This window comes from Eufriesea mexicana, unplaced genomic scaffold (assembly GCF_001483705.2).
Source record: "Eufriesea mexicana isolate 0111107269 unplaced genomic scaffold, ASM148370v2 scaffold571, whole genome shotgun sequence".
Classification (NCBI taxonomy): domain Eukaryota; kingdom Metazoa; phylum Arthropoda; class Insecta; order Hymenoptera; family Apidae; genus Eufriesea; species Eufriesea mexicana.
The window spans coordinates 175,379-201,898 of NW_016908756.1; the positions used below are offsets into that span (position 1 = coordinate 175,379).

Here is a 26,520-nt window from a genome sequence, read left to right on the forward strand (position 1 = left end):
CGCGCTTCGCGTCAAACAGCCGCTGTAATTGCGGTAGCCATTGAATACGTTATGCAACGAGCCAACCGGAAACCGTACTTGGTATGAAAATCACCACCTACCAGCATCATCGATATTTTTTTTTGCGCATAACTGCCTTTCAAGTGATAGAACTGTATTCTTACGAGACTATATAGGGGTTTACGCTCGAAAGCATTAATCAAACGTGAATTTGTTTCATTGGTACTAATGACCGGTGAGGGATAAATACAACGTTCCGATTTTACGGTTATTGCGAATATTACAAAATAGTCCAATTTTCTTTCGATTTTCGATCCGTTCTATCGATAGCTGCGCGCGCATCTCGTCGCACTTCGCCTCGGGTTGCTCCACGTTCGAACGTTTTACCGCAACGAAGGTGCAATTATTAGACGGTGCAACTGTGGCTAATGCGAACGCGGTAATTGGATAATTACCGTTGAAGCCGGCGTTGTAGTTCTTTTCTGTACCGTTTCGTGCCGGCCACGGTGTCGATTTCTATCGATGTACATGATCGATCCGATGCGTGCACGGTTCATTGGTTTTCTATCGAAGCAGGATTCGTTCGCGTTCGGGCCGTTTTCAACGTGTCGCGCTTCGTACGCCCCCCACCCCAACTTTTTTCCCTTCCTCGCGCCTGCGCCGTTATTAGTACTCCTCGATTAACCGACGACCGATACGTTCGCGTCTAATTTGTCGATAGATCTCGTTATTAAATTTTCCCGTCGAACGGGTTAGCCTGTACGCAACGAACACGATGCCGACAGGCCTCGCGAGACGTGTTTAATCAATCAAGAAAAAGAGGTTCCCCGATGGCCAGTCTGTGTACCTATAGGCACACCCTGCTAATAAATTTCGTATAGCAGCGCGGAAGGGAAACGTGACTGTAGAAGGGCGGGCGGGAACCGCGCAATTTACGACGTGTCGGATTGGATTACTTCGATGCGTATGCGCGGAGATCCACCGCGCGGTTATGCAAACGATTGTTATATCCTGATGTAACGGAGGGTTCTCATTGAATGTTAGGCCTCAATGGGATAAGTAACGCGGCCTATCCCGGCTATATAAACGGTCATAAATTTCGCTTCTACGACTCCGTCGATATCTAAATATCCGAATGGAAAATTCTCACCGATTTCGAAAGCATTTTAACGAACCCGCGTCGTGCCATTATTACAAATCAGCTATATACGAATAAAATAATCGAAATCAAAGCGACTTCTGCAGTCACCGCAAGAACTCATCGCGTCTCGAGGACAGCGGCGTCGAGAGTCCGCTTCCTAGAACTCGACCCGCGAGTCTCGTATTGTAATTATCGAACGGGAGGAGAAAAAAAAAGTGGGGACCGGCGCTATTGCAGAGTCTGGGGTCGGTGGCCCGGGGGGGCCCCAGCATCTTAATAAATTAAGTGCATCGGTCCGCTAGATGGAGTGGGAGGTTCGCGAGCGGCTAGCGCTGGCGGTAGTGGGGGGAAGGGAGTAGCAGAGTGGACGAAGATCGGTCCGGGAGGAAAGAAAGGAGCGGTAGGCGGTCGGGAACCGCCGGACGGGGTGTCGCGGGGCGGACGGGGTGCAATTCAGTTTGCGGTCGCCGAGTCAGGTTACGTTAGGTTAGTCCAGCGGTTGGTCCCCGTGACCGTGAACCGCGGCTGACCTGCGACACAAACACACGGAGTCCCTCTTTCTCTCTTCCCTCCCACCTTCCATAAATCTACCTGCACTACATCGCGTCTCGTTCCACGGCCCGGCCAACCGCTCGCTCGACTCTCTCGCCTCGCATTGTGCGCTCTTCGGGATCTCGGAGTGATAAATACGGCTGGCTACCCCTCTCCCCATATCTCGTTATCTGTCCTTGTCTGGCCCACGGACAACTCGCGAAACCGGCGTGAACCGTTTCCCCGTTTTATCGTGCTTACCAGCCGACTCCAGAGCGGGACATCCACGCGTGGGCGTGTTGATCTATTTCCATTTTCGTCGCCGTACGTTCCGCGCTTTTCTGGAGGACAACTCCTTTGTTATTATCGGTCTTAATCCCCTAACCGGGAAGGTGAACTTGTTACTGCAAAAACGCCGACCGCGCCGCCAAGCGTCTGTCGCGACGAGTTAACTCGTCATGGCTACGGTGCACACCGTTTTATAGTTTATGCTTGTTACCCCTTTATGCGTTTCAGTCTATTTTTGAGTTTACCCTGGCGTGTTTAATCGTTTCTCAAAAGGAATTATAATAAAGTAGAAAATTTTGCTAATTCTCTTTTTTAATTTATATTTTTATTAAAATTCGAAGGCAATATTTGGAATTAAAAATATTTTTATATCAAATGATCGAGTGTTATTGTTTCAAAAGGTGTCAAAATTACGAATATATTTTAATTTAACCTAGATGTTCTGTTTTCTCCGTGACGAATATACTCGTCAGAGAACGAAAAATTGTCACCTTTTTATGACGAATATACTCGTTATAAGATAAAAAGAGGTATCTCAAATTAATAATTAAAGATTCATGTACAATATACTACAAAGAACGTCAAAATAGTAATTAAAAATTTGCACCGAATTTCTCAATTATTTTCCAATCTTCAACACTCCGCAAACGCATGCAATAGTCGTCGATCATGCGAATCAAGATATTCTCCGAGTGCAAAGGGTTAATTTCATTCAACCGCATGATTCGCGCAAGGATGCCTTACTTGCATCGTGTTCGAAGTTCCCGGCGAGTTAACTCGTCATGCCCTATAGCAAGACCATCGATTCCCGGTGAATTTTTACTTCCGAGGTTATAAAATCTCGCGTGCTTACGAGGTTTGGCCGAAGAAAGTGGCTAGAAGGTTCTGCAAGTGATCTATCTAGATCACGGAAGAATTGATCGCCCGAACGATGTTTCCAAACAATACGTCCAGACTGAGAAACATTTTATATGGTCTTCAAAGTGTTGGAAAGAAAGTTGATAAATTCTCGAAGACTTCTACTCGCTTATTGGCTAGGAGCATGGTGTAAACGGCGTTGAAAATCGTCGCGATACGAACTCGGTTTTATCTGAAACTCGTTAACGCAGCATTTTCTCCCGTTACTCGTGCTATCGCAATGTTTTGCACATCTGTGCTATCGTGGCCGCAGTCACGACCGCACGCGGATCGGAAACAAGAAAGGAACGAAAGAGTTCCCTCCGGTGGCGTTGGTAATCAAAACGTTCTTTCTTTCCAGCCGTTAATTTAATTTGCTTCCCCGTATCGGCGTTTGCCCACGCTCCCCGGCTTCCTCGCGTTTTATCTGAAATAATTTGTTCCATTATCGAGCGCGTACACGAATCGAAAGTGGAAACACCGAGAAGAATGTTTGCTTTGAACGAATGTAGGCGGACAGATTGATCGATGGCTCTTTAATCGCTATTGTTAACGTTCATGGCCGTTGCAAATCGGATCAGCCATGTGAGATGCGTGTTGCAGTTGAACGAACGAGCTTCTCCACTATATGTACCTTCTCTTCCATACGTTTGCATACCCGTTAACACTGTAACTACCAAACCAGTCGAAATTACCAGGCTTTGATATCATGTTTTTGTTGCTACTGAAAACAGGCCGAAGCTACTTCTCGCAGCAGAATTAATATTGACTTTTGCTCGCGTGTGTACACGTACGTTTGCATGTGCCGTGTCTGAAAACCGATGCACGCGTGTTACTCTGAAATGTTTGAAACGACAGCGATGTATATCGCAAGAAGGAACTCTTAAAGTTGCCCGATTAAAATTGGAAATGCATAGGAACGTTGCGAAAGTAACGCGTACCCACTTAACTCACTAGCGCCACCACGGCCCATATCTCCGATAAACGTAATCCAAATATCGTGCATATCGTTGAATTATTTTCTAACTTTACTGTAAGCCTTCGAATACTTTCGTGTATGGATATATGTGTAGTTGATGCGTGTTTTAAATTTTTAGAAAAGTTTCTGTATATCCTAGGTTGATCGCAAAAGTACTCCGATTTTAGTGTTCCAAAGTATCCTAGAAGTTCCAATATTCCTACGTTTGTTCGTGCCACTAATTTATGTTAATATTTATTAATCATCTATGAATAATTTTCTAACGTCCACGACAGACGTGTTTATTCCCAAAAATATTTGTATAGTTTTGTTTAAACATTCTTGTTATTTGTTCCTTACTTCAGAACCAAGTGTCCCGATACTTTCTGGTAGGATTGTACTTATTTCCATCACGCTCCTTAAATCTCATTACCCATACTGTGTACACTATACTCGGGTATACATTACGGACGTCGGTTCTAATGAAAAATTCGCAGAAAAAAATCGCTATCGCGGATCATTCTCTCCCCGACTGTCTCATTGTCTACATCGTTCGAGGCGTTCATTCATCGTCCCTGAAATTAGCCAGAATCCAGGCAGCATCGTAGGACAGTGTTTCCTTCTCGGAAGACTCCCATGCTATATATGAAGCGAGATCGATGATATCATTGTTCATTCCCAGCGTATATGCTTAGGTTACACGGTCGCTGCTCGCGGACCGTCAGAAAAACGTTTGTCCCCGGTCTGATCGCACGAACCGCGTGTTTAATATGTATTAACGTTTCTTACGAAACACGGCTGGCTCCACGACCGAGAAGAAGCTAATTTCCTCCTGCGGCCGATCCTTGTCGGAACGATGACGCCGGGAACCGTTGCCCGTTTGCATTGACACGGATTTATCGCTCAGTACATATTTGCGGTTGTTCTAACTCGAAACTTCGTGTGTCCGCGTATTCTCTGAATACACACGTGTATCTCGATTTTACGACCATGGGACGCCGCTTCCCTTCTGTCAACACCACCGTCTTTGCCCACGTTCGTTGTCCCGGAGATAGGGAAATTGCGAAATGCCCCGCCACGTGTCCCGAGTTAGCTCGCAAATGGCGACCGAGCCGAAGAGCTTGATCCGAGAACGAAGACGTTAAATAGAGCGAGGAACGCGGGCTCGTGCTCGTTTCCGTTTTTTCTTTTTCTTTTCTTTTTTTCCCGTGGCCTACATAAACGATTATGATTAACCGAGAAAAATGCCGGGTCGACATTCCGTCGTGCCATCGAGAGCGCAACCCGGACGCTCTGGCATCGGCTAGACCAGGGATGCGCTTGACACAATGTGTGTGCAATTTCACTTACTTTCGCCGCTAATTAATCGAGCCGGCTTCCAGACGGCCGACTTGCCCCGTTCGTGCGGACCAGAGAAAGGTACGCTATGCAAATTCCATCGAAAAAACCAAACACGTGCCCTTCCCCCACCCTGGTAGCCGTTCTTTCATCGCCACTCCACGCTCCGTTGCCTCTATTAAATATCGTCATTGTGTATCGCCGACGCCTCGATCCTGCGACCACCAGGTGAACCAGCGAGGGGAAAGCGAGGTATGATGAACCTCCAAGCACGCTGTCAAGCACACGATTTTTCTCTTGACACCGTGCGCTCGTAATAGTACATATGACACAGAATTGATACTCGATCGATCGAAAATGGGGTATCACGGTGTGAAAAGTGGATGATGACTTTGGACAACGTATAGAAAGAGTTGGAAAGCAGGATTCGATATAGAAACTTCTTCACGGATGTCGATTCTTTGTGCGTTTCAATTTCGTGACAGGCTCCAGGAGCTTTGGGGTGTAACGGAGAAATTGAGAAGCAACGCTCTATTCTCGGATAGAAAATCAGATTAGCGGTGTAACCAAGTTAGAGTTTGGATCTTTGGGAACATATAGGGAAGAGCTAAAGAGCCGAGCTGAGGGAATAAAAACGTTTCTCGGAAGTTGGGGTGTCATGGCGCCAGAGTCGATAATCTCGGTATCATTCTGACCAATTTCGCCTTATTATCCGTTATCCCTGCCAATTTCCAAGCTAGTCTCGCGGTAAAAAGTATCAGCTCATTCCTAGATAGGCTATTCGTCTGAACGAGCTGTATTGAAACCTAAGGACACGCTGATCCTACTCTCTATTAAAGTCTCTTTAACCTTCTTCGAAGTTAGCCAGCAGCGCTTGCGAAATGCCGGAAACGTTTTCCTTAACGAGTGCCGCCTATGAGAATTCGAATCACCGAGTCCCTGAAGACCCGGAACGTCGATCGCGTGTGGCTAAAAAGTAATTCGTGCCTTCTGTCGACGTGTTTGATACGACGGACCGAAGACAGGCTCGTTGAGCACGAAGGACGCAGCGGACGCTGAACGGAGCCATCAGCCCTATTATACTTAGCGAATGTAATAACGTAATGGGGGCGCGAGTAAAGCGGTCTCAACGATTCAATTCAACCTGGTGAAACGAAGTGGAGCGAACAATTTTGGAAGGCAACAATGTAGGAAATTCAGCCGGCTGATAAGGATCTAGACTGTCGCGGGCTTTGTTCGCGTCCCAGGTGAAACCTAGTTCTTTCTCTATCGTCGCGTGTACACGGGGACTTCCGGCGTGGGCTGGCAAAAACTTTAATCGCAATTAAGACAATTTCACGGCAGGAATGGGCATTGTGTTTGCATCTGTATCGTCGCTAGCCGGCCTCCTCTGCTCTCGGCTGGCGGCTGGTGGTTCCCGTGGCCGCGCGAGGTGAACGCTCGTGCCCTCGAAGGATAGAAAGAGCGTGGTCTCTGGCAGCTCGAGGCTCTCTCGGAGTGCTCTTCGGGATGTGCCACGAGCCGTGCGTTGCCAGTGTCGGAGGATAATTGATGATAGTTGCTTAGCAGTCGACGACGACGCACAAAAGATTCCACGGGCCCTCCTCCTCGCCCGGTCACGGTTAGGCATAAAAATTTAAATTAGTACAATGAAAGAGCATTCAGTTACTCCCTGCCTCTCTTTCTCTCCGCTCTCGAATACCAGACGGGCCAAGGAACGTTATTGTTGCAATGAATTATGTTACCGGCCACGCTTTGTAATGAGTTCGAAGCCAGCCGGGGGGATGCGAGCGTGGCGAAGCGGATGCTCGCTTTCGACTCGTTTTCTCGTTAGAAGGTCGAGCACCGTGTTTAGGTTATTTCAATAAGGTGGGTGGAGCGGACGCACTTTTGTCTTGTTGCACGACGCGCGATTATTTCGCAAATTGCCTCTTAGGCGAGGATGGACGATTGTTTTTCAACCGGTGATCGTTTTGGGAAAGCCGATGGGCTGTTGTAATTTATCACCGCGGAGATAGGACACCTTGTTAGCTCACTTTGGAATTAATCTTCGGTAGACCTAGTTTTCAGCCGCTTCTTTCGTATCGTTTACCGATAGTTAACGTGGCTAGTTATCTTCTCGTGGGGGACGTGTCCGTCTCAAAAACATCGAGATGGATGGACGTGGGTAATATTAAGCAGAAATTTTCTGCCATTACTAATATCCCGATAACGAAGCTTTCTCATTAATCTGCTAATCTCGTCAGTTTGCTTAATGGTGGACGTATTTGATAGGAAACTGAAGTTTCCCGACGTTGCTAATAAGTTGATAAAGAAAGTTTCTCGTTAGCCTACTAATCTCCAGTTTCCATAGTAATAGATATATATATTTCAACATTCGAAGACAGAATCATCCCTAATTCTTTAGTAAATAACCGATAAATATCATTAGCTTAGGCAAACAGTGCGTATTTGTACCCATTAGTCATAGAGGAAACAAACGGTTGCTAGAAATTCCCGCCATTTTTAAAGGTCGAACGCACGCGATGCATCGAAGCGTAAATTCGGTCATAAGAAGAGAGAGAGGAATAAATCAGCTCGGTAAACAGAAGATTTCCCGATAAAATACCGGTGCTCGGACCGATTATCTGTTGGCCAGACAGCGCGTTATTCTTCGCTTGCGCATCGCGCGGCTGTGGTGTGCGCGTGCAGCTCCACGAATTTCAACTCACGCGCCGCGAGCCCCGCGCCTCTACGCCACTGTCCGCGCAGGCGCGCGCATTCGCGCGTCCCGATTTAATTTGCGCGCTCGGTCGGCGCGAATGAAAGTGATTCGCGCGCCCGTCCGTTCGGTTACGGTTTTTCGCGGCGTGCCGTTAATTAAATCGCTAACGCAACGCGTCATAGAAATCCCTCTAATTTTTATCCGCCATCTCGTGTCTTCCAATTTGGCGGCGCGTCTTTTGAGGTTAACCGCGATTCTCCCAAATGGAATTCTGATATTTTGAAATCGCGTTATTGATATCTTACTAAAGAGATTCTTACGAAACTTTTTGAGGTTAGGTTAGAACAATTCTTCCAATGAAATTCTGAGATTTTCTTTCATTACCGATAGGATACAATTTTTTAAATAAGTATTATTTCTGTGAATGAGATTGTTACGAACGAAGCTAGCAGAAGCATTTTTAGGTTAGGTTCAACGTCTCTCTCGTTACAGTCATTTTCTTTCTTCAATTTAATTTCTGCAATTGTAGGCAATCTTTGATCATCCAATTTTTTCTTTGTTTCACAATTTTCTTGACAATATTTCCATTTTCCCAATCTTAAATTCATTGCAGGCACTTGATGTTTTCCCTTTTCTAAAAATTTCATACAGACAGCAAACGGATAACGACAATGCCATAACTGGAAGAAAGTGTATTAGTATAATATACAGGTGGTCATTAGTATCATTTATGTTTTATAGATTATCGGGTATTTCATTGAAATGTATTCCCCAAAACGGTTCTCGCGGCATTAAACACGTGTATCCTGGCAGTTGGTGAAGTTCGACTGATTTAAATATTCAAATTTCATTTTCCCTCTATTTGCCCGGTATGCGGCTCGTGCATCGAGCACTCGGCAAGCACTTTCAGTTCTGCTCCGCGAGGCGTCGGTGTAATTACTCGGACTTTCTGTTGCACGCGTACCGAATGGCCCATCTGCATACAAACTGCGCCGGCATTCTCGTTGATTAATATTAATTTCTGCACAATGGATTTTGTCGCGAGGAGAGCGTGAGACAGTTCCTGAGGCTCGTCCCTCGCTCCTCGCCATCGGTTAGCCGTGAAATTCATGCTGCGATTTCCCCGTTTCCGTCGTTGGAGAGCTCTCGTTCGAGCCGTTCGAGCGAGGTTTCTTTCGTCTTCGAGGAGAACCGTCGAGGAACTCGATGATCGAGACATCCTGAACCTGTCAGTCGTAAGTGCGAGAATACCCTCTTCACTCGGTCGTTATAATAGTCTATTCTATTAACTGTCGATTCTGATCGACAATACTGTGACCGTAATTACACACTGTCATATAATGATGTATTAAACTGGAGTTCGATAGAGTTGGGAAAATTTGGCAAATATTTCCTGTGGCTTTTATTATCCACTTTGTTATCACTCGATCTTTATCATTATTTTCGAAAGACAACAATGGAGTCCGCCATTTTATTTTTGGCAGAATTTAGGAAATATTTTCTGAGGTTTCTGTTATCCAATTTATACTGAAATCAAGGTTTCTAGAGATTATGATAAGTATAACTTAGGATATTAAAATTTTTTACTTTTTTTAAATTTAGGAAGCTGCTATGGGCTAGTATAAAAATTAGTGTCAGAATAATTATACTGTTTTGTTACTGTAATAATCTAGTAATTTGTTTGTCTTCTTCTCTATACCACCAACCATAAATTTCTTAGCATATGCTAACCTAATATCGATTTTCATATATCTCGATTCTGTCATGGTCAGACCATGGTCAGGGAAGTGTCCTTTTCTGTCATTTGTTTGATCCATGCACTATGGATCCCATATTCCATACGAGCAAACGTTTACCTCTCTATTATCTTCGCCATTTTCCGCCATTTTATTTTTGGTAGGATTTAGGAAACATTTCCTAAGTGTCCTTTCCGTCATTTGTTTGATCCATGCACCATGGATCCCATATCCCATACGAGCAAACGTTTACCTCTCTATTATCTTCGAAAGTCCGAAGATGGACGAGTTTCTTTCAAGATACTCGCTAATTCCAAGAATTAGAACCAGGTCAGCCGTAAAGGTATTTACCGTTTTTGAGGAATGCCAGCAAAGTTACGAGGCGACGCGTCCGAAGCGTCGCGCTCGATCCGGGAAAGAGCTTTTGCGAAAGTCCCGTCGATTGTGCTGAACAAGGGGGTTGCTTTCCTGGAAAGACGTCCGCGAGTTGCATCGATCACTCAACGATAACTAATATTGTCCGAGCGTTCCTTCCGGCAGCGCGATCCTATCTCGTACACGAGAACACAGCCACTTTTGAATAATTATTACATCCGTAACAGGCTAACGTAACGGGCTATCGCTTTCACTGAGAGATCCGCGTGGAAGTTGGGCGAGGTCAGTTCAGTACGTCCATGATTGATCGCTATTAAATTCGTATTTGTGCTCCACCGCGGGCCAACTAGATGATAATAGCTGTAAACATCTCGGGTTCTATCTGCGATCTGGATGTTGACCTTTCCCGCCATGTGAAACCTGGCTACGTCGATTGTCTACTTGCCACACGCGATACGGCTCGTTCTCAATATGCGAGGTTATTATACACAGGAAGAGCCAAACTTGGAGCAGTTGGAACGGATAGTTAGGCTACTCGGGACCAAATGCACAGTGGGTATAACGAGGTTTCCTCTCTTTCTGCCTTTTTTCTCTGGATGATATATGGCCTGTATGATCATGGAAGGTCCAATGAGATCTCGAGAGCCAGAAAAAAGGGGATAACGATGGGACAGAGCTATTGTGAGCCAATAAAAGTAGATTTTTCTATCCTAATAGCTTTCTTGAGATCTGCAAACTCTGAATTTGGATCAGACATGTCTGCGGATCTGTCACGAGTACTTGTTTGCATCCGTGGAGTCTACCTGTTAGGCTAACTTCAGTTGGCTCTCTGTGTCCTGAGTAGGTAGACACATATGATCCAGATATTAACGTCTGCAGAGTCTGTTATCTGTCAAAATAGAGATTAAATTAGGCTAGAGTTCTCTGTCTGGATCTAAGCATTACGTAAAAGTAAAGAAGATCTGGACTGAAATGATCCAGATGATCCACGATGCTAGTGAACCAACCTGTCATTATTGACACTGATGTCATCAACAGTCCCAATCCAGTTTTCGAAGTCTTCATCCCTCTGCAACTGAGATATCTATTATCTATCAGAATAGGGATTGAAGCAGGTTAGAGTTTTCCGTCTGGATGTACCAATAAGAATTGTATAGAAGTGGGGAAGGAATAAATAGAACGAAATCCAAGAGATGGTTAATAATACCAGTGATATGACCTTTGACATTGCGAATAATTGATCTGGAGCAAGATCAAGAATATCTTTCCCCAAAATATATTCCCTGGTCAGTGGAATATTACATTCCCTGGTTAATCGCGAAGAACTGCCGGTAATCACTCCAAATAGGCACTTAATTGTCAGTTGATCGCGCGAGCAATGGCTAGATCTGAGGGAGCCAGGGTAAACGGATGCCGTATCGTTTCAGCGTCGGAGCTGAAGCGCACGGTGAAGAAGCGCGCACGAGATTCGTATCTTTATTTATAATGTTATTAGAGTCGGCGTTCACACGAGTAACTGTACAGAGAGTCGTGGCAGCGGCGATAAATTGAAACACTTCGTTCCTTAGTTGGCTTCTGTGTACATACATCGCCCGACGTAGCGCCGTAAAGTATCAAGAGTCGCTTGGTATCTACGCGTTTGATTACAATCTTCCTTCCCCTCGTGGGATCAGCTACCACGCGACTACCACTGTTTTCGGTCTAACCCCCTCGAGTACTCTCCAATTCTCCTCGAAATTCGCCTAATTCGCTTGCGTGGGCCCGTTTCAAGTCTCCACTTTGAGTCTCGTTGGTTAGAGATGAAGATAACAACAGTGGTGATGATTAAATATTACAAACACCACGTAATTTTATGCCAATATTAGTAGAAAAGGTGTAACCCCCTTCAGTGCTCTCTAATCTTCCTCGAAATTCGTCTAACACCCTCGTCTGTTATATCGTGCGAGACACGTGGTAGAAATATTAACCCCCTTCAGTGCTCACTAATCTTCCTCGAAATTCGTCTAACACCCTCGTCTGTTATATCGTGCGAGACACGTGGTAGAAGATCGGGTCAAACACGAATATCACGTGCGAGAGCCGTGAACCAAACATAAACATACTGATCAAGCTCGAGGTTAATTTTCGACGATGTTTTCCTGTTGCGTGTTCAGTTGCGTGTTATTCTTCGTAACGTTCGGACGAAGTGATTCGACGTGTCTCGACCTATCTCAACGTGTTTGACGTTGTCGTCGACTGTAGCTGCGCCATCGGAGCATAAACGGTAAGGCAAGTGATCAACGTTAAGAGAAAATCTGCGAAAATCCGTTCGCTGCTCGTGTCAACCTCACTGCCGCTCTCCGGTCAATCCGTCGGTTCAAATTTCCCGCGCGCGCCACCCCCGTACGCAGCGCGTCGCGCACCCCGCGAATATTACGGATTTAATTTCAAGCGAATCGACTGCCGCTAATGAACGAAATGGCAGTGGAAACGCGGGGATACACTTAGCTGGTAAAGGTCAGGCAATAAATACCGACTCATTAGCCGACAAGAAAGCGCAACAGCCGCGAGGACTCTTCGGTGAACGGAACGACCGGTGTCTCCGCGTTTCCCGCTTCCGGTTGTATTTTTCGTCGTTAACGCGGTTCGTTAATTTTTTTCTACCCCTCTCCCCCCATTCGCCCCGACGTCCGCTCGGCCGCCGAGATCCGTGGTCGTCGCACTAAATCAATCGGATGATAAACAGTGATAGCATATCGGAACAATGTACAATGGAGGTTTCTCGCCTATTGTTACGAATTATCGGCGCTGATCGTTCGTTTCTTTAATAAGCACGCCTTTTGTTTAACGCGTATCGCCTGGCCCAGCCTTTCCCTAAAATGGAACTCGTAGAAATCCTGATACCGGCTGCCGAACAGCCACGACGAGGACACAATGAGCCACGGTTATGGTAAGATTTATCGCGCCAGGAAGGGCCTTACCTACGTAATTATTTATCCGGCTCGATAGCGGGGCCTGATAGACGGTCACCGGGCACCTGGTCGCTCCTCATCGCGTGCAACGCAGGAAGAGGAAAAGAAATGCCGAGTACCAATGGCCGCTTGGTTAATTAATATTCGCTAATGAATTCGAGTAGGAGCAAGAAGCGAGGTTGATCGTCGTTTGCGGTGGATATGTGGAGGGACAAGGGCAAGATTGAGTCGTACGAAGCTTCCATCTTTGGGTTTGGCAGACTAAATCAAACGATCCAGAGATCGTGGATCGTGAATCCTCTGCGAGTTGGTATAATGGACTCTGGTGGTTTAGGTTTGGGGGCTTAGACTAAATTGTAGCTAGAATTAACAAAGATTTTTCGTTAAAAGCGAGTAGTCTATGTTAGATCTAGTTGACTCTTTTCTCTTGATAGGTTCCTTGTCTGTAGGTTCCGAGTGAGTACCTTTTTATGCACCAGTCATTTGATCTTGGTAGTTAATACACAAAGTCCTTATTCTTCTGAGCAATGCTTGCTACCCTTTCCCGTCTCAGTCACACGTCTTCAACATTTTTTCACTAATATACATGTACTTGATCTTCTAATCCCACCTATTATTCCATCTTGTCAAGATCAAGATTCTATTACCTTTTCATTCACTATTCACTCATTTGATCTTGGTAGATTTAGTGTTACTACACAGAGTCCCTATTTCTCTGAGCAATGTTTGCTACCCTTTCTTGTCTCAATCACTCGTCTTCAACAATTTTTCTCCAATATACATGTACTTGATCTTCCAATCCCTCCTGCTATTATTTCCAAGATTCTACTGCCTTTTCATTCACCATTCAGTCATTTGACCCTGGTAAATTTAGCGTTACTACACAATGCTTGCTACCCTTTCTCCCTGGAATCCAATAAATTAAACACAATCAGCATACCAATTTCGTTCACAAAAATATCCTAGACTCCCTCAAATATCAAAATCTCCCTTAAAACCCCGACACAGAGTTCACCAAGCATGTCCCAATGGTAACCATCCATGACCTAATCGACCAACAGCCCCTTCCATCCTCACGACGTGCTCATCGTCACGCACGACAAGTGTCACTCCACACTCGCGAGTGAATAATGAAAATTCTTGTGCCCTATCCTCACGACGGTGCCACAGTAGTGCGGTTGCATTATGGCCAATCAGTCGCGCATTCCTCCCTCGCCTATCATCGGAACACGCGTTGACCGTAGCCATCATTGGAAATGAAGTCGTTGCAAGTCGGGCCCGCATGCATCCGAGTGCAATTTTATCGATACTCGTTATATTTGCCTCCCCTTGGTCGAGATGCGCGATGGCGGCACGGCCGTGCACCGTAATGGCCCTATAACATAACAGGCCCCGGGAACAGCTGCTAGGCCCGAGGATGCCGCGGCGAAAGGGTTAGCCGGAGTAATTTCTTTTCCGTTAGCGGCATTTCCAAACAAAGCGCACGGGAGACGGGATAAGAACGCCGGCGAGTACACGGGCTATTAAATTTTTCTATTACACAACCGCGTAACAAGTTACGACGAACGGTTACAGCATCGGGTAACGACTGATTTATTCGACGTTCCTCGAATTTCTTCGTGTGCCAGACGCGAAAATGCATCGACGATCAGAGATCGCCGTGCGATACGCGCACGCCTCTAATTAGATTCGCAATTACCGAGGTATTAATTCGAAAGCTCTTTAGATCGGGGCTGATACCTGCTGCTGCCAGGGCCACGCACGCGGACCCAGGCCAGATGATCCTCGTTAGACGATGATCCGTTTAGTGCAGCGGATCCTCGCTAGGATGAATTATGCATTTCCGTCGCATTGTTGCGCACCCAGTGGCATTTTAATCGAGATTCTCAGAGCCGATGTTCTACTGTCAGATCGTTTTTATTTCCATTCGTCAGGTTTGAATCGGTTCCTTTGCGAATGGGTGACCGTGATCTTCGAGTAAGCTCGGTCGATGTTGAGAATGTCCTTTCCTTCGTGATGGGACAGGTTTTCCTGGGTAAAAGGAGCTTCGAGTGCATCTTTTTCTGGGTTCTCTTTGTTCAACAAGAGACACTTGCTGGAGTTTGTGTAGAGATTATCATTGGTACAAAGAGGTATGTAGAGTGACTCATGAAGGTGTTCGAAAGCTATGTTTCTAAAGAATTATGATTTTAATTTGAGTTTGCGAACACGTGGAGTGTAATGGGTTACACATGGAGTAATATTTTCGGTGGAAAAAGAGGCTTCGAGGGGTGAAATCGAGGATTAAAGGATTCACTTTGGATTAAATTAAATTAGATTGACTAAAGGATTAAAGGATTCTTTTGTTTCTTAGATGGGAGTATGGGGTGCAAGAGCACCAAAAATTAAACGTTTTTTATTTTATGTATTGAATATTGATTTCACTTATGGGAAATAACATGCGGGAATAAGGAAAATTGATCTAGGTTAAACTCGTTGAGCTTTTGATATATATGTGTTTTTGTTAAAGCAAGAATTTTTTGGTTAGGCTAGTTTCTTGAAGTATGATGGGGTTTGAATATTTTTGAATTTATTGCGTGTCTGTACTGTTTTGCCTCGGTTTTGAAGACTAGACAGGCTGACCCCAGGAGGGTCCTGGGGAACTACTAATTACAGGAAAGGGAAGGCCCAATTTGAGAGACTTTCCGGATGTCCCAGAATAGAGGTTCGTAGGGTTTAATACTTAATCTACCATAACCGAAATGAGCAATTTCAAAATTTTTATTAAAAATTCCGCACTCAATCGCTTTTATTATTTGTTTTCACGATTTTCCTATGTACGATTTTCTATATTAGCCGAAATATTATAATAGACCGCTATTACCAGGAATAAAATTTATCCAAAAAATTTATGTACACAATCAGAAAAATTCAGTGCGTACCAAACCTCGATTATAACTGTTTCTAGATAATTCCTTAAGAAAAATTATCTCTTAAATCCAAAAATTTGGTGTATTACCAAACAACGTGTATCAAACCACGATCATAGTTATTTTCATATACTTCTTTAAGAAAATGATCTCCTAAATTCAAAAATTCGGTGTATTAACAAACAACGTATTCCAAAACTCGATCATCGTTATTGCTGCATAATTCCTTAAGAAAAAGTATCTATTAAATCCAAAAATTCGTCGTATTAACAATCAACATGTATCAAACCTCGATCAAAGTTATTTTCATATAATTCTTCAGAAAAAATGATCTCCTAAATCCAAAAATTTGGCATATTAACAAACATCGTATATCAAATCTTGATCATAGTTATTTTCATATAATTCTTCAGGAAAAATAATCTCTTAAATCTATAAATTCGTCGTATTAACGAACAACGTGTATCAAATCTCGATCATAGTTATTTGCATTTAATTCTTCAGAGAAAATTATCTCCAAACTCAAAAAATTTGTCGTATTAGCAAACAACGTGTATCAAACCTTGATCATACTTATTTTCATATAATTCTTTAGTAAATTTATCTCTGAAATAAATAAAAATTGGCGTATTAACAATCAACGTGTATCAAATCTCGATCATAGTTATTTGCATATAATTCTTTAGTAAATTTATCTCTGAAATAAATAAAAATTGTCGTATTAACAATCAACGTGTATCAAATCTCGATCATAGTTATTTTCATATAATTCTTCATGAAAAATGATCTCCTAAATCCAAAAATTCGTCGTATTAACAAACAACGTGTATCAAACCTCGATCATAGTTATTTGCATATAATTCTTCAGAAAAAATTATCTCCAAAATCAAAAAATTTGTCGTATTAACAAACAACGTGTATCAAACTTTGATCATACTTATTTTCATATAATTCTTTAGTAAATTTATTTCTGAAATAAATAAAAATTGGCGTATTAACAATCAACGTGTATCAAATCTCGATCATAGTTATTTTCATATAATTCTTCAGAGAAAATTATCTCCTAAATCCAAAAATTTGGCATATTAACAAACATCTTATATCAAATCTTGATCATAGTTATTTTCATATAATTCTTCAGGAAAAATAATCTCTTAAATCCATAAATTCGTCGTATTAACAAACAACGTGTATCAAACCTCGATCATACTTATTTTCACAGAATTCTTCATGAAAAATGATCTAAATAAATCAAAATTGGCGTATTAACAAACAACGTATTCCAAACCTCGATCATAATTATTTTAAGATAATTCCCGAAGAAAAATCGTTGAAAAACCTCGATCATCGTTATTGCTGGATAATTCCTTACCCGGAATAGATCACGATTAGCACGAATCTGGTTAGCATGCGAGACGGGTAACGTCGATTCTCTCTCTGAAAGGTTCGAATCGTCTTATTCATATTCGAATCACGAGCGATCATTATAAACCGTGATCTCTATCTGGCATTTCGATCCGTGCTTCCGTCTTCGAAAGGAAGAGCCCTCGCGTTTCTCGGAATAAATCGTCGCTGATCAATCAACGCTGCTTAAACAATGACGCGCCTAATGAAACGAGTACCAAGTTCGTCGAGTTCGAATTATACGGTTCCTTTCCATCATTAATTCCATAGTATCGCCATAATCGCGACGCGCAGCCGATCGAGCACTCTCGCGAGCCTGCGAACCCGTGTTTGATCTTCGCTCCGTTCAATGAAACCCAGACCAGCCATTTTTCCCATATACGTCTCCTGAGAAACTCACTCGCGCCGTATCTTCCATTCCGATCTACCACTCGTTGCAAGAATTTTCTAAGTAAATCGTGTTACATTTCCTCGTACCAATGGAAACTCCACGCCGCGATTTTCTCAGAAGCGAAAACGTCGTGCCGGTGTGCTTATGGTTTTGCTATAGCGAGGGGTATAATATAACGCAATTTCGATTTTCTGCGTTACGGATCTTCGCCAAGTCGGAGATCATTGTATATTAATGATAAATATAGGTTTTCTTGTATAAAGTGGCAGTTGGGTCTCGAAAGGTAGCGTGATATGATGATTCGCGTTATGCGAAATGCTGGATCAATTAAAGAAGGGTAGTGCAATTTTATTCATTTTTGGATTATTCGTATTTACATTAGTAATGCAAATTTTATATTAGTGTGTATATAGGAAATAATTTTATGTTAATTGTAATAAGTAATAATAGTAATAGTAATAGGTCCAGAGGAAATTTGTTTCCATGGAAAATTAGTATGGGATTTGGATTATTGTAGTGATCCAAAAATTAATAAAATTGCACCATCTTCTTTTTATAGTTGTCAGGAATGTATTTATTAAAATAATAAATAATTGTTGAAAATTATTACACCTTAATGTTAATATTAGTGTAATAATTTAAAAGATTATTACTAAATTAATATAATAAATTTTTAATTTTATATTTACTATGAAACTATTATTATAGAGAGATTTTCCCAATTCTCGGATCGTATTAGAACAAAACCATAATGTAGAAACAATGCTGTATGGGGATTTCACCAATTTCCGAACCGTGTTAATGAACCGTGATGCAGGAACACCATATTTTACAGGATTTTCCCAATTCTCGACTTTTGTTAGAGTCAATCTCGGTTTCCTAATTTTCTAATCCTGTTATATTCGAAAATTATCCCAATTTTTAATCATGTTGCACAAGAATTTCTTTGTTTCTTCAATTATATTATAAAAGTACCAATTTATACCAAGATTTTCCTAATTTTCTCATCCTATTTTGTTCTAGAATTTTTCCAATTTTTAATCATGCTGCACCAGAATTTCTCAAAGCCTCCAATGTTAGAGTCAATCAGTGTCACGAGTACCTCTCCTTACAAATATTACATAAGGCTAATTTACTCCTCGACCTGCCACTATTTGCATCAGCCACGATCCTCTGACCTCCTGAAATCGTCACGGAAAATACTAATCACGGTCCATGGTCGAATTTTTCCTCAGGTTCGTTCTTATTCCAGAGCGGTAATTAACTTCTCGAGCCCAGTTGGTACCTGGCCATGGATTAAACAATTACGTGAACGCCGATAAAATTTCGCGGTGAAATTTATCGCGGCGATATTTTCCTCTCGCCTTTGAGCTCGGTCGCCTCTTAAATCAGCCGGAAAGAAGAGAGTACGCATTACGCTGGCTGACGCAAATCCATTGCGAAAGAAGCTTCCTCGCCTCATTAAGATCCTCGACGCAATCAAACGAACGCGCCTAGGCCTCCGATAGGCACGTGCAAAACGCTCCGATGGAACTCGCGAGTGTCGTAAACACTGTTTTTCCTGCCACCTTTTCAGCCTTTATGCAAGAGGAATTAGCGGAAGATGATCGCCGGTGATCGTTGAGGTAGCGCATGGTAGATCAATTATTTTGATTAAAATGGTAGGATGGAAATTGGTGGGTGAAGAGCGAATTGCTGTTTTAGCAGGCTTTCATAACACCTTTGCATCTGATCAGAGATATTTCATAATGAGACCAGGTACGAAATTATGGTACAGATATTGGGAATTATTTTTGTTTCGGTAGAAATTCATTTGGGCATAATTGCAGGAATATTTGTATTACAGATTTTTCATTTTGGAGTAGAGGTTTTTGAGATATAAAATTTTGGAAATTTTCAAAGCGGATATCTGGATATGTTTGAAAACACGCGAATGGATTTGAGAACCACTGTTCCCGTTTTAATAAAAATTAATTTGGGTCCAATTGCAGGAATATTTGTATTCCAGATTTTATATTTTAGAGAATAGAAAATTTCTATATAAAATTTTGGAAATTTTTAAAATGGGTATCTGAATTTGTCCAAGATTCTGTAAATGGATTTGAGAACCACTGTTTCTATTTAATAAAAATTAGTTTGGTCAAATAATAAAAAAGATAACATCCGAAAACAGTGGTTTGCCCATCTCTATATGAAATAGCAGTATCCACATCTACAGTCCCAATTTTATATCAAATAATATTCACCTCTGTGGTCCCAATTCTACATCAAATAACATTCAGATTTCCCAATGGGAACTGCGATAGCAAAGTCCAAATAATTACACGAATTGACTGCACCGATCGATCGGCATACTGAAAGCAACCATTTAAATCAACTCTCATATCTCGTAACACCCAACAGGCACTTAATTCCACTACATTTCCACGTCTCTCATCAGGAACTTTCCCCATAGACCTGTTCCCATAAGTAGCCATTCCACTCAATAGCTTCTCCCAAGCTTCCAACTATCCGCTTTTTCTCCTTAATTTGCATCCTTAATCCGGAATTCCTAATACCCGTGTACATATCCCTCGCGAATTATATAACGGAATCCTAAACGAGCCTAATTTTTCACGCATCACGCTCACTGAGTACCGATCGCAATATCCCGATACCTTAATGGATCACCTAATCGTTTACTCGAATCACGTTATCGAGTCTATCCGCGATAATATACCCATTGCGAACTGCACACCCATCGTCGAGCACCCAACCAGGCTTTTCCTCGCTTCACCGGGTAATTTCCATTTTTAACCTAACCTAACCTCGCAAATTAAGCGATCATTGACGACCCGACTAGAGAAGAGTCTAAAACGGCGGGATCTTCCATGGCGGATCACGGAGGGACGCCATCATCGACACCTGGTGCCGATGTTTCCAGCTCTGGGTGGATCGACCTGGTAACGGCTGTGGTGGGAGGAGAGAGCGAGACGGGCTCTCTTTCTCACCGGTCTCGTATATTTAGAGCAACGGAGAAGTGGGATTCGCACTTGGAGCGTCTGACAATTTGATTGCTATCCGGCAGCGGTATCGCAACATCGTCGAACCGGGACAGCCGGGTAACACCGGCGATTTATCTTGATTTACACGTGATCGTGATGCCGGTTACCCCGTAATTGAATCATAGCGCTTCGTCCGGCCGTGTACATTCTTTACGTCGGGTACCTTCTTCGACTCGTGGCGATCCCCGGTCGCGATTCATCGCTCACGTGCTCCCCACTCCCGCCATCGTAATTTGCGGGTTTGGAGACAAGACGTACTGCTGAAACAGTCGTTAACGCGGCTCTGTGTCGGGTTCATGTGGGTTTCGTGGTTGGAAAAATGTTTATTTTGGTGGTACTGAGCCTGGAAGTTGTTTTCCCGAGCCTTCGGGGTGTTTTGGGTTAGGACGATGTAGTGTAGGTAGGGTAGTATAGTGGCTTTATTATTAATTATACGTGGTGCATGAATCTGATAAAGTGACAGACGCTGGGTCGTTTAGTTTGGTGGTACAAGGACTAGAAGTGTGTTTTGTGCAGTCTTTATAGTCTTTTAGGTTAGGACGATGTAGAGTAGATAGGGTAGTATAGTGGGTTTATTATTAATTGTTCGTAGTGCATGAGTCTGATACAATGATAGTCACTGAGTCGTTTAGTTTGGTGGTACAAGGTTTAGAAGTGTGTTTTGTGGAGTCTTTATAGTCTTTTAGGTTAGGACGATGTAGAGTAGATAGGGTAGTATAATGGGTTTATTATTAATTGTTCGTAGTGCATGAGTCTGATACAGTGACAGTCATTGGATGCTTTAATTTGGTGGTATAAGGTCTAGAAGTGTATTTTCTGAAATTTTTAGTCTTTTAGGTTAGGATGATGTACTGTGGATTGGATAGTACAGTGGATTTATTGTTAATTGTACATTGTGCACGAATTTTCAGTTTATTCATTGTATTACAGTAATATTATACAATATTATTTGTATTAATCATTTAATATATCTTCGTAATATCTTTATAATACTATAATTAGAAATTTTGTTTCCTCGCGAAGAAAATTCCGTACACATTGTATACAGATCTCCGTATAAGATTACGGTACGACTGGTCGCGTTCGATGCTCGGCTGGGGTAATCGGGTTTTTTAATTGGGAACACGCGTTTTCGTATGCAGGAAGTTGAGAAAGATGCGCCGAGGTTTGCACGCTCGATTTGCATACAAATTTGCAATGACTTTCTCGTTAGCGACGGCATTCCGGCCCGCCGGTTGCTCTATCACGATCCCGACTGCATTGTTGATGAAACGCGGAAGAAGTTCCCCTGGTGCCGACTTCTCCCGACAGATGGCGCCACCCTACCCGACCAGCAAAGTTGCATATCGCGACTTCTTTTTGCATTCCCTTGCGGGATCCGTGCCGAATAACGGTAGTCGAACTTTGTTGTCGTTCCCACGTGACGCGTAAAAATTTTGGACTTTTCGCGACCATAAACGGGCATGAAGTTTTTTAAACGAAATAACGTAATTCGATCTATAATTGGAATCTTGTGTAATAAACGTGTTACTGTTAGGTTATATACAAGGCGATATATAGATTAATTTTCTTTTTCTTTTCCTTCGATAACGAAGATTATTACTTTATCGACCGAGTACTGCTGGTTTAACGGAATTAATAAAAATTGGAGGAAATTAACGTTTCTTTTTTCACATTTTTCAGATTCGATGGAATTATATAAATATCAATTACGATGACGTGTACTTTCTTCGAGCTTTTTACGCAGGTCGAAGTACTTTTAGCACTTTCACGTGGAATAGCAATTAATGTTTCCGGTAGATAACGTAAGTTTCTAACGTAAGTTAGTGACCAGGAGTGTTAAAGTCCTGTAACGATATCTGTACGTAATCTTGTTGACACTGTATCGAGATATCGCATACTCCGATCTCGAAAATAAGTAAACAATGACGAAATTCAAAAGTAACTAGAAATTGGGGAAATAATTGCTCTAATCTGCTCTCGAATAGTAATAATTTCAGACGAGGCAGACTTTTGCCTCGATTTTCGCGTTATTCGCGTGTTTCCGCGTTTGACAAGTGAAGCAAGTAGACATAGGCGTAGGAGTTGGGGACACGGAATCGTGCGAAGACTGCTTTCAAAAAATTATCTTCAGCTTTATAGCAGAAAATCTTTGAACTCCTACTTTTCTTTAGCCAAAAAATCGTCGAGTGCAAAGGTTGAGTATAATTAATATCCTATTAATTATTAATGAACATAATTTTCACCGAATGTTCCTGTTATTTATCATTTATTATTCTTTTACCCGTGTAATTATTTTAATTATTAATACATACATCAGCGTTTTTCTTTCGTTAATTAATTATTAATAACTTTGCTAGGAAGTTTATGATCATGAGATTCTCCCTGAGAGCCACATTAAGTGTCTAGAAGAGCCAGGTTTCCTTCAGGAGCCACAATTTGGCCATCGTTAGATCATAGCTCGTGATTTAAGATATTTATACGGTTGCAAAATTAATTGGCAGGAGGTAGCATTAATATTTGTCATGATTATCCATTAACCGATGATATTCCTAGATATTTCTTCTTATATGATCTCACAGAAATTATCTGAACAGGAAACTCTGTATGATTCGTCGATTAATTCTTTATTTTTAAATAGAAATACATCTTCCTCTCTTTTCATAGCTATGTAACCATAATTAGGTTTCTGTTTCAGTAAAAATTAATTAAAAGTTAATCTTAATTAATTTTGTATAGAACAGTTATATTATATTCCCAGTAAGTGTACGAGCAAAGGAGACTAGTAGTTTCGTTGTTAACGTAAACAATATATAGTTGTTCCAAGTATAGTGTCGAGATCAGCGAACGTAAACTCCAACAACAAAGTCCCGCCATCTCTCGGCGGCAAGAAGAACAAAACTCGTAGAATGCGGTATCCCGCTCTAGTACCTACATATTCCAGGGTTAAAAAAATCCAAGCTATCTTCGCGATGCGTTCGCATTCCGACCAAGTTGCTTTCGATATCCCGGCAGTCTTTGCTCCTTCTTTTCTCCCTTTTTTCTCATTTTTTCTCTTTTTTTTTTCGTTTTCCAAGGCCTCGCTGTCCAACAAAGCCGAGCGAAATTTATCGGGCGGTTGGTTCGCCGCGCTTATCTCGCAAATCCGCCGCGGCCGCTCGTTCCTCTCGTACTTTCATCTCACGCGAAGCAATTCGCGTGATCGTTCGCGGCCGGCGAAGTGAAAATCCTACATATCACGTGACGAAACTTCGTTTTCACCTCCTCCCGTGTGTTCCTTTAATATCCCGCGATTTTCAGCGATAAGTTTTCACCGATCGCGCCCGTTGGCAACGGGACTTCTCTCCGGACCGGTGTCCGATGGTTCATTTTGGAAATGAACTAACGAATCCGCGTGTCTCGCTTCGGAGGAGAAACTTTTCCAGCTCGCGGAGAGCTGGATCATGGCAGCTGTGTGCCAGAGGATGATAAATCGGCTCGATCCATTTCGCAGTTGAATCAGGTGTCTTGTTTCTCTCGCTGGACATTGCTTTCTAGAATTTGCTGCAAGTCTTGTTTCGTTGGTCATTTGCCTAGGGATCTTTTCAGTGGTATAAGTGTTAGGTTAGGTAGTAAAATAATGAAAAATAAGAAAGTGAGTCTTTGCTGAATTTTTGTGAAGTCTATCTTAAAAAATATTTGCTTTAAGTAATTTCTAGTGGTTCCTATTTTCTCCTAGTAGTTTTTGGAAACCCTAGTAATTACTATCAACGTTTAACTATAACCCTAATTTTAGCAGGCTGTGCAAATTTGTATTTTACTGGCCATTATTAATTTTCAGTAGTCTCTAGTAACTCTTAGTAGCCCTTTCTAGTAATTTCTAGTAATTTCTAGTAACACCTATCGCCATCTAGTAATTTCTATCAACTCTTGGTAACTTTTATAAAATTTTAGTGTCCCTCATAAACGTCTAGTAATCTCTATTGACTCCTAGTGACTTCTATCGACTTTTAGTAGTCTCTGTCAATTTCTACTAGCCTCTACCAACTTCTTGTAGTTTCCATTAATTCCTAGTAGCCCTCTGTCGACTCCTAGCAGTCCTTATCAACTCCTAGTAACCCCAACCGACTTCTAGTAACCGCTATTGATATCTAGTTTCTTCTATCAACTCCTAGGAGCTTTTACCAACTTTTACTAGCCTATATTAACTCCCAGCATCCGTGTCAATCCTCAGTGACCTTCATAGTTCTATTAATCTCTACTGGTAAAAGATTATCTCGCATAGAACACCTTTAAAATTCGCAAAACCACGTTCATAAAATAACCCAACGCGGATCTACCTCTTCAACAAATAAAATTGGTGCATTCCCAACTCAAGCTTTCCTCGAATCAATCTTCATTGTTGCGACTCGATGCCAGTTAGCTTGGGATAGCTTTCGAGGCCACGAACGGGATCAGTGCACGCGATCCTGCGAAGGAATTAAATTCGACACCGCGATTGAAACAAGAATTAACTGTTATGATTCCCCGGCAACAGCCGTGACTGGGGGCAGTCACGACCCTGTTTCCATTTCGCCTACACTGGGCCACTCTTGAGTCCCTCGAGTTTGGGGAACGGATTTAGTCTTGGACTATCGCACAGAAAGTCTCAGGTGGAGTGTTTTCATTCCTGATGCAGGATTTCCCTATTACTATCGTATAATCTTCTGGAAATACTATCAAGAATGGCGATGTTAAGTCCCTATTACCGAACAAAGATATACTTGTACCCATTTCAAGTCTTTCATTACCTCCAGGATCAATTCAGAATTAGCTATCAGCATCCATTGCTTTGTATTAAAAATATTCCTTCATTTTTTACTTTTTGTGCTTTGAAAATTGAAAAGATTTCATTGTTCACTCTCGAGATACCCACGAGACCCCAAACCCTCAGCTAACTTCATCCCTGTCTCACAATGACATGACACTCGACCGAAATGACACTTCAACCTTTGACGCCCTTACAACACCTTTGGTTCGATATCCTAACCCTTTTTTTTTCTACTAAAATATACTTCCAGTCTTTCCCCTTTTCTCTCTTCAATTTCACAAATAAATTTTCCCAAATGGTCATCGAATTCCCTGTTCGAGACGTCTATAATACCTCAAAATCTTGTCGGGTCCTTCACAGTCTAGGAAGGGATGTTTTTCGTCCTGGGCTGACTAGTGGACTCGTCAATAAGGCTACCTAGCAGAACCTGTCTTAGACAGGGATACTATTGGAAAGTTTGGAAATTCTGGGAAAGTCTGGAAAGTTTGGAAAATCCTCGAACCTTCTTCAATTTGGAATCAATATAGTAACGAGGATGAGAATGATGCCTCTATAGTCTTTTGCCAATCAACCAACTTCATCCCTGTCTTATAATAATCTAGCTCTTAAGCCTCTTCAATTTCCCAACTGAATTTCCGTCAAGTCATCATCGAATCCATATACAAGAGACATCATCAAGTCCATAAAACCCCCAAATCTCAGTCAGCTAACTCCATCCCTGTCCCGCGATGACACACGCAGGATTGCACCCTTGGCCGAAGCTAGCAAAGACAATGGCGTCATTCTAAGTATCGCGGAGATTTGCGTGACTGGCGATGACGGTGGACGATTGGACAGTTGACGAGAGGGTCATTGGAATCATCGGAGTTGGGATGACGGAACAGAAGAGGCGATCCGACTCGGCTGCCTTCCTGACGACCACTACGACATTAAAGACCGTGATTTCATAGTCACGCGAGCAGTCACGACTCGAAGAGTCGTAACCTTTGTGTTCGCCGATGACAATCGTCGCTTTAAATCCGGCAAAACGTATTTTCCTCGCCGATATACAAGCCAGATATAAC

The 26,520-nt window shown here is 42.4% G+C and overlaps 1 protein-coding gene across 1 annotated transcript in view; it reads left to right on the forward strand.

The window, feature by feature from the left end:
- Positions 1-26,520, forward strand: part of LOC108546051 (uncharacterized) — a 536,976-nt gene that overhangs the window by 287 nt on the left and 510,169 nt on the right. The gene's annotated exons all lie outside the window — the stretch shown is intronic.